We start from the raw sequence: 18,852 nt of genomic DNA on the forward strand, positions 1-18,852 counted from the left end.
AAGAGCCTCTATCACGTGGTCTGAAAAATCCAGAAAAGAGAGAGAAAAAGGAGCGGGGTGATAGAGTAGGAAGCACGTAGTTAGATGTAATTGATGGAAGTAATTGTACTTACATTCATTGCTATATATTCAGGTGTATTTATACACACAGGTCTATCCTAACTAACTAGCTTATACACCTTTTATACTTGCGCAACTACCACGTGCGAACTAATCCTTAATCGTTCGAATTTATAAAAAAGAATCCTATTTCAAAAATTATCTAGAACGTTCATTTGGACCTAAATGTGAGGTCTAAATTTTTTATAAGACAACATTTAACTTGTTTAGTGTTGAGTTATTGTAGTCCGAGTTTTTTCTGAGAAGATGGAGAGTGATACTTACAAGAGATTCTAATACTTAAGTTAATAAGGATTTTATGCAATTTTTTTGTAGATTAAAACATAAATTATACTTGAGGGATATTAATGTATTTATAATAAAATTTTAACCACATTTATTGGAGTAATTCCACTTTTATGGATGGATATTCGTTCCCTTTATGCTTTATGTTGTCTTGGGAGTTGTTGAGACCTATCTTTTAGAGAAGATAGAGATAGTGGAAAAAATCTGTGGAGGCAGTTACCTATTTGGATAGGTAGAGCTAAGCTCCTTCATTATGCCCGACCTATTTAAAGAGGTCAGGTATGCTATAGAGGCCACCTCTTTTGGTGGGCCTTTCTTCGTTATTGGGTCTGCCTTTATTTGTTGGGGCAGGGTATGAACAGTGTCCCTGCTTGAGTCCCAAACTTTCAAGAGGTCGGACTCTAATAATTCGTGGCCCTTTGATTTGACGTCGGGTATTCTGCTTTTAAAGGTCATATATCCGACGTGTTTTCAAAAAATTTGAACATTACCTATTTTAATGCACGGTAGTTTTTCTTGGGATTTGCGCACGTTTTTAAAGAGGAGTTAAGAAGAATTTTTTGCCCCTTGTTTCTTATAAAAGCACCTTGTCCCTTCTTCTACTCCCTTTTTACATTCCTGAAAAGATCTTCTATTGCTTTTCTCTTCGCTTTCTTCTTTCACAGAGAACCTTTTCTTACCGTAAAGATTTTTCTGCTTCGTTCACTTTTGAGATTCCTTTCCCAAGACTTTCTTCGTCTTGGCTTGCATTTAACGAAGAGGATCGTCCGTGACTTTGCCGCTTGACGTGCCCCTCTCCCTTCTGACTTTCATCAAGGTTGGTGTCTTATCTTTTTGACAATCTTTTGTGATTTATTTGCTTAAGACTGTTTTGAGTGGTCCCTTGAAAAAATGTCATCGATGTTGATATGTTTGTTTTTTTATTCTTGGAGTTGCTTTTAACTGTTGTTGCTTTAATTTTGCTAATAAGTCTTTCGGTCTTCTTCATCGATCGAGACCGACATAGAGTGTTGGATGTGTATCTGCCATTTTGTAGAACTGTAGTTGTTTGAAACTGTTTATTGTCGTTTGATTGTTGCTTGAGATCATTTTGAGGAATTCTGAATTTTGCCAAAATTTTCATTGTTTGTTTGGTTGCATTTGTGTTTCCCCAATGGTGTTACGACTATGCGATAATGTTACTATAGTAGTATAGGAGGGACATCATTTCGACTCATTCTGTATGTAGCAAATTTTTGAAATTGCCTTTTTTGGTTTCGTTGGTTGTTACCCGACTTCTTTTGGACGACGTCTGAGCTCTTTTAGTAATGGCTTCTTCACTTTGCATTTGTAGGTATAGTTTTTATGTCGCGCTCTATTGTTCTCAGTATGTCGACTAAAGCTCCTCCTAGTCTCCTTAATTGAGTAGATACCTCTATTCTTTCTTGTGTCCCCATAGTTGATAAGCAATATTAGAAGGAGTTCCATAGACACCATAAAATTTGTGAGAACAGAGAGGATGAGAGAAATTACAAGCTAGTAGTGTCTGATCCCGAAGAGAGAATATGTTTTCCTCTTCTAGATAACTCGGAACGCCCTTTCTTTTACGCCTACGATTGCTTTTTTTCAAAGTTAGGCGTTTCACTCCCTTTTACCGATTTTGAATCCAATATTCTTTGGGCTTGTAATGTTGCTCCTTCTCAACTTCATCCGAATTTCTGGACCTTCTTAAAGATTTTTCAGCTTCTCTGCCGAGAACTTGATGTCTGACCTTCTTCTAAGGTCTTCTTTTACTTGTTCGTTTTGACCAAACCCGGGACGTTGAAAGGGAAGGCTTCTTAGTTCTCTTTCCGCGCTGTTCAGGGTAAGAAAGGATTTTCTATCTTTGATGAGTCTTTTCACGATTTTAAGAACTAATTTTTTAAGATCCGAGCTGTAGAGGGCACCTGGTCTTTCTATTTAAATGAGAATAAAGAGCCTTCTTTTCCTTTGTACTGGCAAGAAGAGCCTGTTATAGCTAAGTACAGTGTAGATAGCCTAGATGAGGTGGAAAAATATTTTGTAAATGTGTTGCAATAGTGCTAGGGCCGAGCTCCTTACTTGGACACAAAGAGATTCTTAGGGGACCCCGGTCAGCTTCGGTCCGAGCTAGGTAGTCTCCCGACCTTTAACTTTTATAATTTTTTAGTTGTATTTTGTTTTTCTAATGTGTTTTTGCTCTTGTTTGACAGATACTATGACCCCTAAGACGGCTGCTATGAGGAAAGCTATACCCGGGTCTACGGGTAGAAGCTCAACCTTCAAGAAGAGTTAAAATCTTTCTGAGAATAGTATGCTTCCCTTCAGGAGTCCGTGGTCATCGGGATGGATGAAATGTTTGAGAACTTGAAGCCTCAGATCCAGGTCTTGGCTTCTGGGGTTGATCTATCCTTGTTCAGTCAGGACAACATTGTTGTGGATGGAAAGATCTTACGATCCCCCAAGGACGAGGAGGAGGGTGCTTTGCCCGATTCGAAGACTCAAACCGGGCAAACCTCTAATATTCTGGAGGTTTAGCCCGAGGTCCTGAATGTTGAAGCCCCTTCTTTGCCTCCTGGTCCTATCCCGACTGTCCCAGTCTCAGTGCATCCTCCGACTCCTCCTGTCCGAGGTAAGGATGTCGAGACTGGTGAGGATCTTAATCCGCTAGTTGGCGCTGGTCCTTAAGTTGTTTTTGTTTTGTGACTTTTTGAAGATTACCCGACTTGTGGGTCTTAGAACACTTTCCTTTGTAATAGCTTAGTAACTTTTTTGAATACTTTACTTTTATTACAGTTGCATTTCTAACAACTTTTTAAAGTTGTATTCGAGTTACTTTTTTGGGACTTTTAAGAACTTTTATGCCTTTAAGTAAATGAAGCTAGGTCTTAAAAGCCAAATATAGTTGCTAGATTTCTTATCTTGGCAATTTTTTGTGATAAATAGCGAATTTATTTATGTGTTTCCTTTCCTAATTCCGACTTCGTGTAGTCAGACTTTGTTAAGTTACTTCTACACTTCGTTTTTGTCCGCCGTGTTGAGGTTGGTTTTCACGAATTGTTTATATAATTTCTTACATTAATTTGTACCTCGTCGCTTCATCTTGCCGATTGTCTTAGGTCGGGCAATGATTTTCGCGGTTTGTCGAGCTTAACTTAATGTGTTTTTGATAAGAAACTTTTAAAGAAAGAAATAAGAACTTTATTAATAAACAAGAATTTCCTTATATAAACTTATGCAGTAAGGGCTTGAATACCCTTAGTCCTTGCTTTGGTGTCTCATTAAAACCCCCTTTAAAAAAATACCTTTTTTAAGAAAAAATCCTAAGGTTGGGAAAAAGAGTACACCAGGAAACAAGGTGCGCTACCTAGCAGTAGTACTTTCTTAGGTTACACGTATGCCACGACCTCGGGAGCTCCCACCCTTGGAGGTCGGACACTTTGTAGTAACATTTTTCTAAGACTTCAACAATTTGTAGGGTCCTTTCTAATTTTCTGCTAGCTTCCCATCGCCCGGCTTCTGAACTCTGATGTCATTTTGGATCAGCACGAGGTTGTTGGTAATGAAACTTCTCCTGATACCCTTCTAATTATACTGTAGGGCCATCCTTTGTTTTAGTGCCCATTCTCTAATCTGAGCTCGTTCTCGGACTTCTGGAAGGAGGTCGAGCTCTTCCTTTTGTGCACGGGTATTGGCCCCTTCATTGTAGAATATGACCCTAGGAGATTCTTCAGCAATTTCTATAGGGATCATGGCTTCTATCCCATAAGCAAGTCGGAAAGGTGACTCCCCTGTCGTGGAATGCGGGGTTGTCCAATATGCCCATAGAACTTGAGGGACCTCCTCTGCCCATGCCCCCTTTACCTCTTGTAATCGACATTTCAACCCGGCCAGTATGACCTTGTTGGCAGCTTCAGCTTGTCTATTGGCTTGAGGATGTTCGACCGATGTGAATTGGTGCTTTATTTTTAAGTCGGCCACCAAATTTTTGAAGGTTGAGTCAGTAAAATGAGTTTCATTATCAGTGTTGATGGAGTCGGGTACTCCAAACCTTATGATAATGTTCTTGTAAAAGAACTTCCGACTTCTTTGGGCAGTGATGGTTGCTAGTGTTTCTGCCTCGATCCATTTAGTGAAGTAGTCAATCCCCACTATAAGGTATTTAACTTGACCTGGAGCATGAGGAAATGGTCCTAGGAGGTCAAGGCCTCATTTTGCAAATGGCCATGGTGAGGTGACACTAATAAGCTCTTCAAGAGGCGCAACATGAAAGTTGGCATGCTACTGGGAAGGCGGGCATTTTTTGACAAACTCAGTTGCCTCCCTTTGTAAGGTCGACCAGAAGAAGCTGGCTCGAATCACTTTTTTGGCTAGTGACCGAGCTCCCAAGTGATTCCCACATATGCCATTGTGTACTTGCTCTAAGACCTCCTTAGGGTTAGAAGTCGGAACGCACTTCAAGAGGGATATTGATATCCTTCTTTTGTATAAGACATTATGGACCAGTGTGTAATTTTGTGCTTCCTTTATGAGTCTCCTGGCCTCCTTCTCGTTCTTAGGGAGGACGTTGAATTTAAAATAGTTGATTATAGGAGTCATCCACCCCAAATTTTGATTGGATATGGTCATTGCCTCTGGATTGTCTTCCCCTTTTGATATTGATGGTGCTTGCAGGATTTCCTGGATTAGGCTTCTATTGTTACCTCCTGGCTTGGTGCTGGCTAATTTTGAGAGGGCATTAGCTCGGGTGTTTGATTCCCGGGCTATATGTCGGACCTCTCCTTCTAAGAAGTGCGTTAGCTGCTTTTTTACTTCATCCAAGTACCTTTTCATAGTGGAGTCTTTGGCTTGATAGGTACCGTTAATCTGTGAAGTTATCACTTGAGAGCCACTGAACACTATCAGCTTTTTTGCTCCCACTTCTTTGGCCAGCTTCAAGCCAGCAAGCAGGACTTCATATTCTGCTTGGTTATTAGAAGCTGGAAACTCGAACCTCAATGAGAGTTCTATCTGAGTTTCTTGGTCGCTTTCTAGCATAACTCCTATCCCACTGCCAACTTTATTTGACGACCAGTCTACAAATATGCTCCATGTACTTGGGCTTCCTTGGGTTTCTGTATACTCGGCAACAAAATTAGCAATACTGGGACTTGATGGCTGTCCGAGTTTCATACTTTATGTCGAATTTGGACAATTCTACAGCCTATGCAACATTCGCCCTGCCAGGTCCGTCTTTTACAGTATGTATTTCATTCGTTGGTTAATACGAACCTTTATAGTGTGGGCTTGAAAATAAGGCCAGAGCCATCGAGAGGTGAGGATAAGGGCATATACGAACTTCTCTATTTTTTTGATAATTCATCTCTTTCCTTGATACGTGAACTTTATAGGCTGCTATCCCTTTGTGTATTCACGGATCAAAGACGAAGCTATAGCTCGGTTTGTTATTGCTAAGTACAATACGAGTTCTTCACCCTTAACAGGTCGGGTAAGTATGAGCGGTTGACCTAGGAAGGCTTTGAAGTCTTGGAAGGACTACTCATATTCTGGAGTCCACTCGAAAAGCTTCCCCTTTCTGAGTATGGAATATAAGGGTAGTGATTTCAGAGCGGATCCTACTAGGAACCTGGATAGAGCTGCTAACCTTCTATTCAATTGTTGGACCTCTTTAAGACAGGTCGGGCTCTTCATGTTGAGTATGGCTTGACATTTATCCGGGTTTACTTCTATGCCTCTCTGAGTTAGCATGAAACCCAAGACTTTTTCGATTCTACTACAAAGGTGCATTTTGAGGGTTTTAGCCTCATCCCATGCTTCTTTATTGTAGAGAACACCTCAAAGAGGTCGGATAGCAGTGTTAAGTTCTATTTGGATTTGACGAGCATGTCGTCTACATTTACTTCAATGAGTTCTCCCAGATGGAAAGAGAACACTTTATTCATCAGCCTCTGGTACCTGGCTCTAGCATTCTTTAACCCAAAATGCATCACTATGTAGCAATAGTTAACTTTTGGAGTTATGAACGAAGTTTTCTCCTGGTCCGACTTGTACATCGGGATTTGGTTGTATCCCGAGTAAGTGGTGCACGAAATTAGAACTCGCACAACTTTACCGGCAAGTGCACCGGGTCATCCAAGTAATACCTCAGGTGAGTGAGGGTCGATCCCATAAGAATTGTCGGATTGAGCAAGTAATAGTTATCTTGCTGGGCATAGTTAGGCAACAGTAAAGGATGGTTGTTGTTGAAAGCACATAAAACAAGATATTAAAGAGAACAATTAAAGGTAGGTGTAATAACTATTTTAACAATGAATGATTCATTCTATGGCAAACTGTAAGTGATTAAACCCTAATTTGTTAGCAATTTAATCTCCTCTGATCCTCATCAAACGCCACTTCCGTGGTCATTCAATTTGAATTAGAGGTGAAGTTCAAAAAACTAGTTTATACCACAAAGGCCCTAATCACCCCAGATCCCGGGTGAACAGATGTTCCTATGTCCCCAACAGGTTGTGGATTATCCATCTAGGAGGTGTGTTCTCAAGCTGTAGTTCAGGCGACCTTGGTCAGAGTATCACGAGAACTCATTAAGAAAAACAGGTCATACTTCCGTTCCACCCAGTTTCATTAGATTAAGAATGAGACACACCTTAGAATTGAATCAAACATATATTAAAATAGAAAAGTAATAATATTAATCCATAGAAATAAACATAGCTCCTAACCTTAACCAAGAGGTTTAATTGCTCATAACTTTCAAAGAAAATAGGATTCTCAAAAGTGCGGGGGGAGGAAGATTCCTAAGACCTAAGTGATATTCTCCTTAAATACTAACCTAATAATAAATGATAAACCTAAAAGATATTATTTTAAATTAAAAATTACAAAGATAAAATAAGATAAGACTAATAAGTGCTAAAATCCACTTTGAGGCCCAATTGTTGTGTGAAACGGACAGCAAGCTGGCATTCAACGCCAGGATTGGGCGTTGAACGCCCAGAAAGGAAGCGTGCCTCTAACTTCATGCCCCCTTGCTGGTATTGAACGCCAGGTTGGGCATTTAGCGCCCAGGGGGGAGCTGACAGCATTTTCGTTTCTTGCTCCAGACTTCTCTAAACTGCTCCGAATTTCACCTAAAAGTATAAAAAGACAAGAAAAACTCAAAGTAGCATCCAAAGGCGAATTTTGCACAAAAATCAAGTAAAAATAATTGAAATCTAACTAAAAATAATGTAAAACCAACTAGAAAAAGGGTATAAGATGCTGCAGCTAAAGAAGTTGTTGATGTTTATGCTTTTTTCCAAAGTTTGAGTAATATTATCAATGTTGTGTGCTCTTCTTGCAAATGCAATGATGAATTACGATCTACTTATGCAACTGAAATTTCCCATTTAGTTGCAACTAATCAAATTGAAACAGGAAGGGGAGCTAATCAAATTGGCATATTAAAAAGATCAGGAGATACCAGATGGAGCTCTCACTTCAACTCAATTTGTAGCCTTTTACGTATGTTTGGAGCAACAACTTCAGTTCTGGAAGATTTGGCTACTAATGGATCTACATATTCTCAACGTGGTGATGCTACTTATGCTCTTAAATCTTTATTATCATTTGATTTTGTTTTCATTTTGCATATGATGAAAGAAATCATGGGAATCACTGATAAACTTTGTCAAGCATTGCAACAAAAATCTCAAGACATTTTGAATGCTATGCATCTGGTTTCTAGTACAAAGTCATTAATTCAATAGTTAAGAGATAATAGTTGGGGAGCACTTTTGGAGAAAGTTAGTTCTTTCTGCAATGATCATGCTATTCAGATACCTGATATGGGTGCTTCTTTTAGTGACATAATTCGGTCTCGTCGTAAACAAGATGTTGTCACTGTTGAACACCACTACCGTGTCGACATTTTTACTAGCGTGATAGATTTTCAATTGAAATAGCTAAATAGTAGATTTAGTGAGCAAGCAACCGAGCTCCTCATATTGAGTACATCTTTGGATCCTAAAGATGCTTTCAAGTTATTCAGTGTTTGCAACATATGCAATCTTACAAAGAATTTCTATTCTTTAGATTTTTCTGAGCAAGAAAAGATTCAATTGGATTATGAGTTACAACATTATGAACTTGATGTGGTTAAAGCTCCAGATTTTCAGAATTTGTCTACTATTGCTAAATTGTGTCAAAAATTGACAGAGACAGGAAAATTAAATATATATCCTTTAATTGATAGCTTAATTCGTCCTGTTTTGACTCTTCCTGTGACAACAGCAACAACTGAACGGGCCTTTTCAGCTATGAATATTATTAAAATAAGGCTTCGAAACAATATGGAAGATGAATTTTTAGCAGATTATATGATTGTATATATTGAAAATGAGATTGCTTCAAAATTCACTTCAGAGATGATAATTGATGATTTTAGTTCGATGAAGCATCGTCGAGCAACATTTTTGTTAATTTTTGTTATATTTATATTTAATTGGCCCCTCTTATGAAATTTCTGGTTCCACCACTAGGTGATGGAATGGATGAATGTGGATAGAAAAGTGGGTGAAAGAGGAGAGAGAAGGGGGTAAGAGTGAGTTAATGGTGGGGTGGTTGGTGGTTGGATTTTATCCATTGGCCAAAGACTCCAAAATCCAAACTTCACCTTGCTGCCTCCCCCCAGGCATTCAGCGCCGGAGTGGCGTTGAACGCCAGAGGGGGATCCCCTTTTGGGGGGGGGGTGACGTCAACGCCAAGAATGGGAGTTGAATGTCCTAGAGGGATCAAAACATGGCTTTGAATATCTCCCATTTGGACATTTAACGTCCAACTTTGCATCCCCCTCTGGCACTGAACGTTAGTTCTGGCGTTCAACGCCAGCAGGGGGTATCCTTCAGGGTGTTCTGTTTGTCCTGCTGTATTTTTTTGTTTCTGTTCTAAGTGCTACACATGATCACAAACGTTAGAAAAGTGAGAAAAACTATGAAAATAAATAGAAAATAATTTAATATGAAATCAAACTCAAATAAGCTAAACTATCATAAAATAAAGGAAAAGTAAACTATATGATACGTATGGTTGGGTTGCCTCCCAACAAGCACTTCTTTACCGTCATTAGCTTGACGGACAGCTCCTTTTACGGAGGTTCATAGGGACTCAGATCTTCAGCCCTCATGGTGAACTTCTTTCCTGTGCTCTCATGAATCAGTTCAACATGCTCTAGAGACAGGATCCGGTTCACAGTGTGTGGTATAACTAGACTTCTTGTGAAAACTACCCTCATGCCAGGTGAGAAGTCTTCAGTAGGAATCTTCTTGTTCCTCCAGTCCTTGGGTACCTTCTTCTTAAGACCCTCTCCTTCAATTGTGGGAGGTGAATACCCAACACCAAACTTAGGTTTGATGTCAGGGGGCTCTGTATGGCTGTCCACCGAGAGAGAAGGTTGAAACACTAAGTGTTGTACAATACTACCTCATTTATTTGAGAGAGAGTAGGGGTTGGGCATCTTAAACATTATATGGTCCTCCCATAAACTCAGAACCAACTCTCCTCTCTCAACATCAATCAAGGCCTTTCCAGTAGCTAGGAATAGCCTTCCTAGGATGATGGAGTCGTTCTTGTCCTCTCCGGTGTCAAGTATCACAAAGTCTGCAGGGAGGTAAGGTCTTCAACCTTTACAAGGACGTTCTCCACCATTCCAAATGCCCGCTTCATGGACTTGTCTGCCATCTCTAGTGAGATCCTTGTAGACTGCACCTCTTGAATTCCCAGCTTCTTCATCACAGATAGAGATATCAGATTTATGTTTGATCCAAAGTCGCATAGTGCCTTCTCAAATGTAATGGTCCCTATAGTGCAGGGAAACAGGAAGCTTCTGGGATCTGGCATTTTCTGAGGTAGCAGTTTTTACACTAATGCACTGCACTCCTTGGTCAGCACCACAGTTTCATCTCCCCTTAGGGCCTCCTTCTCAGAAATTGCGTTTTTCAGATAGGCCATATAAGGGGGTTTCTTCTCCAACACCTTAGCAAAAGGAATATTAACTTGTAACTTCTTGAAGACTGCCAATAACTGAGCAAGTTGCTCATCCTTGGTCTCCTCTTGCACGTTCAGGGGGTGTTGTGCTTTAGACTCTTTCATCTCCATAGGGGAGTGTATCGGTGCACTCCCAGTTTCTTCGTGAGCCTTGTTCTCCTTCAAATCCTCAGCAGCTTGCTCTTCCTTGGGGTCGGCCTCCTTGTCCATAGTGAGAACCTTGCACTCTTCCCTTGGGTTTACCTCTGTATTTTGTAACTTCTTGAAGACTGCCAAGAATTGAGCAAGTTGCTCATCTTTGGTCTCCTCTTGCATGTTCTAAAGATGTTGTACTTCAGGCTCCTTTATTATTACTGGGGTGTGTACTAGTGCACTTCTAGTCTCTTCTTGAGTCTTTTTCTCCTTTAAATCCTCAGCAACATCCTCCTCTTTAGGCACATCCTCCTTGCCCATGGTGAGGGCTTTGCACTCCTCCCGTGGATTTACCTCTGTGTTTCTTGGAAGAGTGTTGGGAGGTCTCTCAGGTATCCTGCTGCTCAACTGACCCACTTGTATCTCCAAGTTCCAAATTGAAGACCGAGTCTCTTGTATAAAACTATGAGAGGTCTTGGAGAGGTTAGAAAATACTGTGGCTAAGTCAGAGAGGCTTTGTTGAGGTGTCTCCATCTGTTGCTGAGAGGGTTGAAACTATCTGTTGTTGAACCTATTTTGATTGGTTCCACCTTGATTGTTGTCGAAGCCTTGTTGAGTCCTCTGTTACTCTCTCCGCCCAAAGTTAGGGTGATTCCTCCATCCCTGATTAAATATATTTGCATAGGGATTATTGTTGGGATTTCTGGAGGAACTTCCTATGTAATTCACTTCCTCCATGGTGGTCTGAGCAATGTCACCAACGTCTCCTTCATAGGGTGCATCTTAAGTGTTGACAGCTGAAACCTGCATCCCACTTAGTTGTTGGAAAATCATACTAATTTGCTGGGACATAAGCTTGTTTTGAGCCAAATGGCGTCTAGTGTGTCCACTTCCATGACTCCTCTCCACTGAGTAATCCCAGTGTTCACAGGGTTCCTCTAAGAAGTGTACATGTACTGGTTATTGGCAACCATATCAATGAGCTCGTTTTCTTCCTTAGGCATCTTCTTCATGTGTAGTGATCCACCTGCAGAGTGATCTAGTGACATCTTGGCCATCTCAGAGAGGCCATCATAAAAAATTTCCAGCCTGGTCCATTCTAAAATCATGTTAGGAGGACATCTCCTGATTAGCTTCTTGTATCTCTTCCAAGCCTCATAGAGGGACTCTCCCTCTTTCTGTCTGAAGGTCTGGACTTTCACTCTAAACTTACTCAGCTTCTGATAGGGGTGTGCATGGCCCGGCCCGGCCCGAAGACCCGGTCCGGTCCCGAACACTTTAGGGGCTAATTTGATGTGATTTCATCGGGTCTAGGGCCGGGTATGGGTCTCAAAAGTAGACCCGGTCATTATTTCGGGTCGGGTCCGGGTCATAGCTTGTCAAATAATGGTTGGAGTCTTGGAAATTTGGATATTTTTACATGCTAACTTACAAGAAGGTATCAAGGTAATATAATGTTAACGGCCCGGTTTTCACCCGGTTTTTACCCGGTATAATCGTGGCCCGAAAGTGTATAGGTTTCATCGGGTCTAGGATCGGGTTCGGGTCTAACAAATAGGCCCGGTATATATTTCGGGTCGGATCTGGGTCACATCAAACCCGGTTTCACCCGGCCCATGCACACCCCTAGCTTCTGAGATGGAAAGAACTTAGTCAAAAATTCAGTGACCACCTTATTCCATGTGTCTAGGCTCTTCTTGGGTTGAGAATCCAGCCATAGCTTTACTCTGTCCCTTACAGCAAAAGGAAAGAGCATGAGCTTATAAACCTCAGGGTTCACTCTATTCGTCTTGACCATATCACAGATCTGCAGGAAATCAGATATGAACTTGTTAGGGTCCTCTTGGGAGAGTCCATGAAATTGACAGTTCTGTTGCACTAGAGTGACCAGTTGAGGCTTGAGCTCAAAATTATTGGCACCAATGGCAGGGGATATACTGCGCCCAAAGAAGTCAGATGTGGGTGCAGTGTATGAGCCAAGCACCTTCCTTCCTTCTTCTCCAGCATTTCGGTTGTTAGCTGCCATAGTGGTCTCTTCAGCTTCCTTCTCAAGAGATTCTGTGAGATTCTCTCCAGCTTTGTAGGCTTGGGTTTGTTGCAAACACCGCTTTAAAGTCCTCTCAGGTTCAGGATCAAAATCAAGAAGGGGTTCCCTGTCCCTATTCCTACTAATAAACAACAAGAAATAAAGAAAGAAAAAAGTAGGAGTCTCTATGTCAAAGTATAGAGGACTCTCAGTGAGATATCCAAAAAGAAATAAAATAACATAAAGTAAGAAATTATAGCTAAAAAAATTCGAAACAAGAATGCAAAAATTAACCTAAAATTTTTGAAAATTAAAAAGAAAACATTTTTTAAAAATTTTTGAAATTCGAAAATAAAGAAGGAAAGAAAAACTAAAGAAACACCAAACTTAAAATTTGAATTTAAATAAAATAACTAACACAAAATTCAAAAATCAAGGAGAAGATAAATAAGATAAAGATCGAGAATCAAGAAAAATAAACAAGATATGAATCAAAAATTAAAAAGAAAATTGATTAAACCAAAAATAAAAAATCACTAAAGGGACACCAAACTTAAAATTTGAAATCAAATAAAAATAAGATAGCCAAAACAAAAGAAAAAAGTCGAAATTAAAGGAAAGATAAATAAGATAACAATCGAAAATTAAGAAAAATAAATAAGAAAGATTTCGAAAATCAAAAGAAAGATAATTAAACAAAACTAATAAAAATACGTAATCTAATCAACAAGACAGCCGGTAGTTGTCAATCACGAATAATCCCTGGCAACGGCGCCAAAAACTTGATGCACGAAATTAGAACTCGCACAACTTTACCGGCAGGTGCACCAGGTCATCTAAGTAATACCTCAGGTGAGTGAAGGTCGATCTCACGAGGATTATCAGATTGAGCAAGCAATAGTTATCTTGCTGCACATAGTCAAGAAACAGTCAAGGATGGTTGTTGTTAAAAGCGTATAAAACAAGATATTAAAGAGAACAATTAAAGGTAGGTGTAAAATCAATAATAAGAAAACAGTTAAGGTCTCAGAGATGTTTATCTTTCCGGATTAAAAATTCTTACTAACTATTTTAACAATGAATGATTCATTCTATGGCAAACTGTAAGTGATTAAACCCTAATTCCTTAGCAATTTAATCTCCTTTAATCCTCATCAAACGCCACTTTCGTGGTCATTCAATTCGAATTAGAGGGTGAAGTTCAGAAAACTAGTTTATATCACAAAGGCCCTAATCACCCCAGATCCCGACTGAACAGATGTTCCTATGTCCCCAATAGGTTGTGGATTAGCCATCTAGGAGGTGTGTTCTCAAGCTGTAGTTCAGGCGACTTGGGTCAGAGTATCACCAGAATTTATGTAGAAAAAGGGTCATACTTCCGTTCCACCCAATTTCATTAGATTAAGAACGAGACACACCTTAGAATTGAATCAAACATATATTAAAATAAAAAAGTAATAATATTAATCCATATAAATAAATAGAGCTCCTAACATTAACCAAGAGGTTTAGTAGCTCATAACTTACAAAGAAAACAGGATTCTCAAAAGTGCGAGGAGAAGAATATCCCTAAAACCTAAGTGATCTTCTCCGTAAATACTAACCTAATAATAAATGATAAACCTAAAAGATATTATTTTAAATTAAAAGTTACAAAGATAAAATAGGATAAGACTAATAAGTGCTAAAATCCACTTGGAGGCCCAATTGTTGTGTGAAACAGACAGCAAGCTGGCGTTCAACGCCAGGATTGGGCGTTCACAATGCCCAGAAAGGAAGCGCGCCTCTAACTTCGTGCCCCCTACTGGCGTTGAACGCTAGGTTGGGCGTTCAGCGCCCAGGGAGGAGCTGGCGTTTCTTGCTCCAGGCTTCTCCAAACTGCTCCAAATTTCACCTAAAACCATAAAAACACAAGAAAAACTCAAAGTAGCATCCAAAGGTAAATTTTGCACAAAAATCAAGTAAAATTAATTGAAATCTAACTAAAAACATTGTAAAAATAACTAGAAAAAGGGTATAAGATGCTCACGCATCAGTAAGCGTCCATGAAAGATAGATATCGATAGCCTGAGGACGAGTCGACTATTGCATCGATGCTAGGGAGAAGATATGGATCCTTGGGACAAGCTTTATTGAGGTCAGTGTAATCAATGCACATTTTCCGTTTTCCATTTTGTTTTTTCACCAGAATAACATTAGCTAGCCACAATGGATACTTTACCTCCCTTATAAACCCTGCTTCCAACAAGGCTTGCACTTGTTCTTCCACGACCTGTGTCCTTTCTAGCCCAAGTTTCCAACACTTTTGTTGGATAGGTCGGGAACCCGGATATACTGCAAGCTTATGGGACATGAGGTCGGGATCTATGTCAGGCATGTCGGAGGCTTTCCAAGCGAAGAGGTCAGAATTCCTTTTTAGTAAGTCAATGAGCTGTTCTTTCAGGTCTTCTTCTAAGTTAGCCCCTATGCTTGTTTTTTTTAAGGTGATCTTCGATTTGTACTTCCTCTACTTTGTCTCCAGGTTGGGGACTAGTTCTTCCTGGGTTCGGAGACCACCTAGTTCAATAGTGTTGACCTCCTTTCCCCTAGGACTGCCTTATTAAGGCTTTCATTATAGCACTTACATACTAGTTTCTGATCTCCTTTAATGGTGACAATTTCTTTCGGTGTGGAAAATTTCATGCACAGATAGGGTGTGGAGACAACAGCTACAAGTCAGTTCAAAGTGGTCCGACCTATTAAGGCATTGTATGCAGCTGTTACGTCGACCACAATGTAATCAACACTCATGTCTTCGACTTTGCACCCTTTCCAAAGGTAGTGTATAGGGAGATGTATCCAAGAGGTCAGATCGCCATATCCCATAGTCTGAAGAGATTATCTAGGTATGCCTTCAGATCCTTTTCCTCCAACCTGAGTTTATCGAAGGATTTCTCCCGTTTCCTGTTTAACTCCTAACATGCTCTGGGCATGCTTTACCTTATCCTTCTAGATAGAGTTGGTAAGAAACTTCCTTGCTAGATAATCGAAATAGGTTACCGATCTGGGGGATAAGTTGTCGAACCATTTTATTGCTGCTTTGGTCAAGGTTGTTGGGAAGGCCTTGCAGCGTGTGGCATCAGAGGCGTCAGCTAGGTACATTCGACTTTTGAAGTTGCTAAGATGGTGTCTTGGGTCGGTTCTGTCATAGAGATCCATGTCGGGAGATTTGAAGTTCCTAGGAACTTTGACCCGCATGATCTCTTCCACGAATGGATCTTCTCCTCTTAGGGGCTTTCCTTTCTATCAGCTCGATTATTCCAACTTCGAAGGTCGGCTTTTAGTTTTAAGAGCTTTTCTTCCAACTCCCTTCGTCGCCTTACCTCTCTCCGCAGTTCTCGTTCTACTTCCCGCTGTCGCTTAGCTTCTTGCTTGAGCTACTCTAGTCGCTCTCATTGGCCATGGACTATACCTAGTATCTCTGTTGTTTGTGGAGGTTCCTCATTCTCAGGGTGGTGGATTTCTAATTGAATCCGTTTGTTGGGGGTTTCTCGATATTCCTTCTTTTGGTGGACCTTTCTTCATTATTAGGCCTGGCTTTATTTGTTGGGATAGGATATAAACAAATACTATAGTGCGTTGTACTTTCAATTAAGAGTAAAGATTATTTTTTTTCAAAAATAGAAAAAGTTTAACAAACAAAATATTACGTGCAATACACATGTTTTTATAAATTTGGTGAAAATCTTTATTCTTCACTCAATTATACTCTTTACAAAAAAAATTCCTTTTTATAAATTATTTAAAGAAAACTAATTTTATATTATTCAACTAAATTAAATATTAAAATTTAAATTACACCAATCTATAGTAATCTAAATCTATAGATATGTTAATTGTTATCAGAAAAAACTACAAAAGAGATGGTGAACAATTTATTAGTACCTCATCTTCGGTGAACCATTTTATTTTGGAGAACAATAACAACTTTTTCTTAAGATATGTTATTTGGATCACTCTTTTTCCAACTTTTTTTTAGATATAAAAATGAATTATTTTAAAAGAGACACCACAGAATTTATATTTATAGTTTTAAGGTATTCTAAAAAGTTGCGAGAGTGTCATTTTCCCCCCTATTTTTCATTATACCTTTTCGTAGTATTTGTGTTGGCTAAAAAAAAAAGTTTTCTTGCATTCGGACTGAATAATATTGATAGGCCGATTAGTCCACTTCACGAAAAGACACGACACGATCTTAAGAAGATTAATATGCTATCGACGGACTAATTATTCCATTTATATTGGGCCCGTAGTAGCATTTCCTTCACAAACCTCATGGAAAAAAAAATGACCAAAAACCAAGAACAAAGGGAAAAACCAAATAAAAAGGAAGCAAAATGGGGTGAGAGAGGCTCGAACTCTCGACCTCAGGATTACTCTAAGCTATGAGACCTACGCGCTAGCCAACTGCGCCACCACCCCGTTATAGTTATTATAGCACCTTAATTATTAAAATCTTTAGTTAATCACTTAATCGTGGTTTCATCTTTTCTCGTTAGAGTTAACACTTAACACAGAATGTGAGCTAATTTCAATTCCCTAGTTCCCCCTTGTATGTTTTTCCATGAAAACTGGAAGACAAAGGGATTGCTTGATTAGTATTAGATTTCAGCAATACATGCGTGGTCAGCTCAAGCCCAAGCTAGATACTAACTTGTGTTATAAAACTATTCTTAGTCCCATTTAATTATATGACCTTTGACCAGAAAAAAAAAAAAAGAAAATAGAATAATTCTATGGCCTCTTTTTACATGTCCCCCGACGACAACCTTTCAACTAAATTGGTGTGTGTTGTGTGCATGATTCTAGCGCACCTCGTCCCTGCTATAATTTATAATTTTTGACGAAACTATTTACATTTAGTGTTACATTAACACCTAGCGTACTACTTCCGGAACTTTCCTATGCAAATCCAAATAAATGCCTTTCTTGGTGTGTTATCGGATAGGACCAAAGGAAAATTAAAAAAAGGAGGCATAAAATAAAGGCTCTATCCTCTATCCTCTATCCTCTATGATTGAGTTTGCTTGAAAAACATGAGCGGACACCAAGCTGTTGGCCAAGGTAGCAGCTCCCCCATTTATATACGATACCAACCCCAAATATATATAAAAAAGCTATGTATTGTTAATCCCACCAAACATTCAAGAGGAGATTATGGGCAATTCACAATGTCAATTGATGACTCCATTGATTAATATCTAGCTCGCACAGCTACCATCCAGTCCTCTGCATCACGGACAGACCGAATCCAATGAAATATATTCAACGCTAAGACGTAATGTGCGTGTTGGCCTAATTATTTATTAGTATTAGCTAATAATGTCGTTAGATTCTTTGACCTTGTTCAAGATATAGGAGAAACTGGTGTGCCCAAAAATTATTTCAATTCAAAATCTCACTCACATACCTTAAAATAAGTATTATGTAAATTGAAATTTATATCATAGATTCATAGCGTATAAATTATTAAATTATAGGATAATTTTTTCAGATACATTTTTAAAAACTATACCAAGTACTACGTCAATGATAAAATAAGTATTTGTCTGAAAATTTGATTCAATATCCAGAGGTGCATGCACCATCACATTCGCTGGGCTTGTCTTTGCGACTATCGGGAATTTAGGCCATTGTAAGCGGACACCCAGCAAGTGTTTCTTTCGTAAATATACATGAAACTCACACTAAAAAAATTAGCTTAGTGCTATTCCCTCGTGAATCTGGCTTATTGTTTATTATCTATATTTGTTCTCGTGATTTTAGGTTAGCAACACCATAAAATAATATATGTGCCCAGTTAATAACTACGTAAAGGCAATTATGTTGTGTCATTTTTTCAGTTTCAGAGGTGCAGAGAAAGTGCAAGGTGCAAGTGGAACGCATCTGGCCTACTAATAATAAGTAATTAAGTAATAACCCTTAAATACATTAAATTATCAAAAATCAATGTAGTCCTCAAGCCATAACTGAACATTAAGTAAGTTGATCATATATTAGCGACAGTGTACTAGTCATTAATTGCCATCATGCTGCCGCAGGAAACTATAACATAAGTTTATAGGTTTAACCTCTCTTTTAATGTCAAGATAAAAAAAAATTAAAATTGAACTGAATATTAAATTAATAAAAAAATCTTAAGGCCAACAGTTTTAATAATTTTGATTAGTATAAATATTAAATTATCTTTAATAAATAAATTTTATTAATATCAAAATATGGATACG

The 18,852-nt window shown here is 39.0% G+C and overlaps 1 non-coding gene across 1 annotated transcript; it reads right to left on the reverse strand.

Annotated features, from left to right (window-relative positions):
- On the reverse strand, window positions 16,964-17,047 carry TRNAM-CAU. The gene is given in 2 exon segments: window positions 16,964-16,999; window positions 17,010-17,047. It is a non-coding gene; the product is annotated as a tRNA-Met (tRNA).

This window comes from Arachis ipaensis, chromosome B07 (genome assembly GCF_000816755.2).
Source record: "Arachis ipaensis cultivar K30076 chromosome B07, Araip1.1, whole genome shotgun sequence".
NCBI lineage: Eukaryota > Viridiplantae > Streptophyta > Magnoliopsida > Fabales > Fabaceae > Arachis > Arachis ipaensis.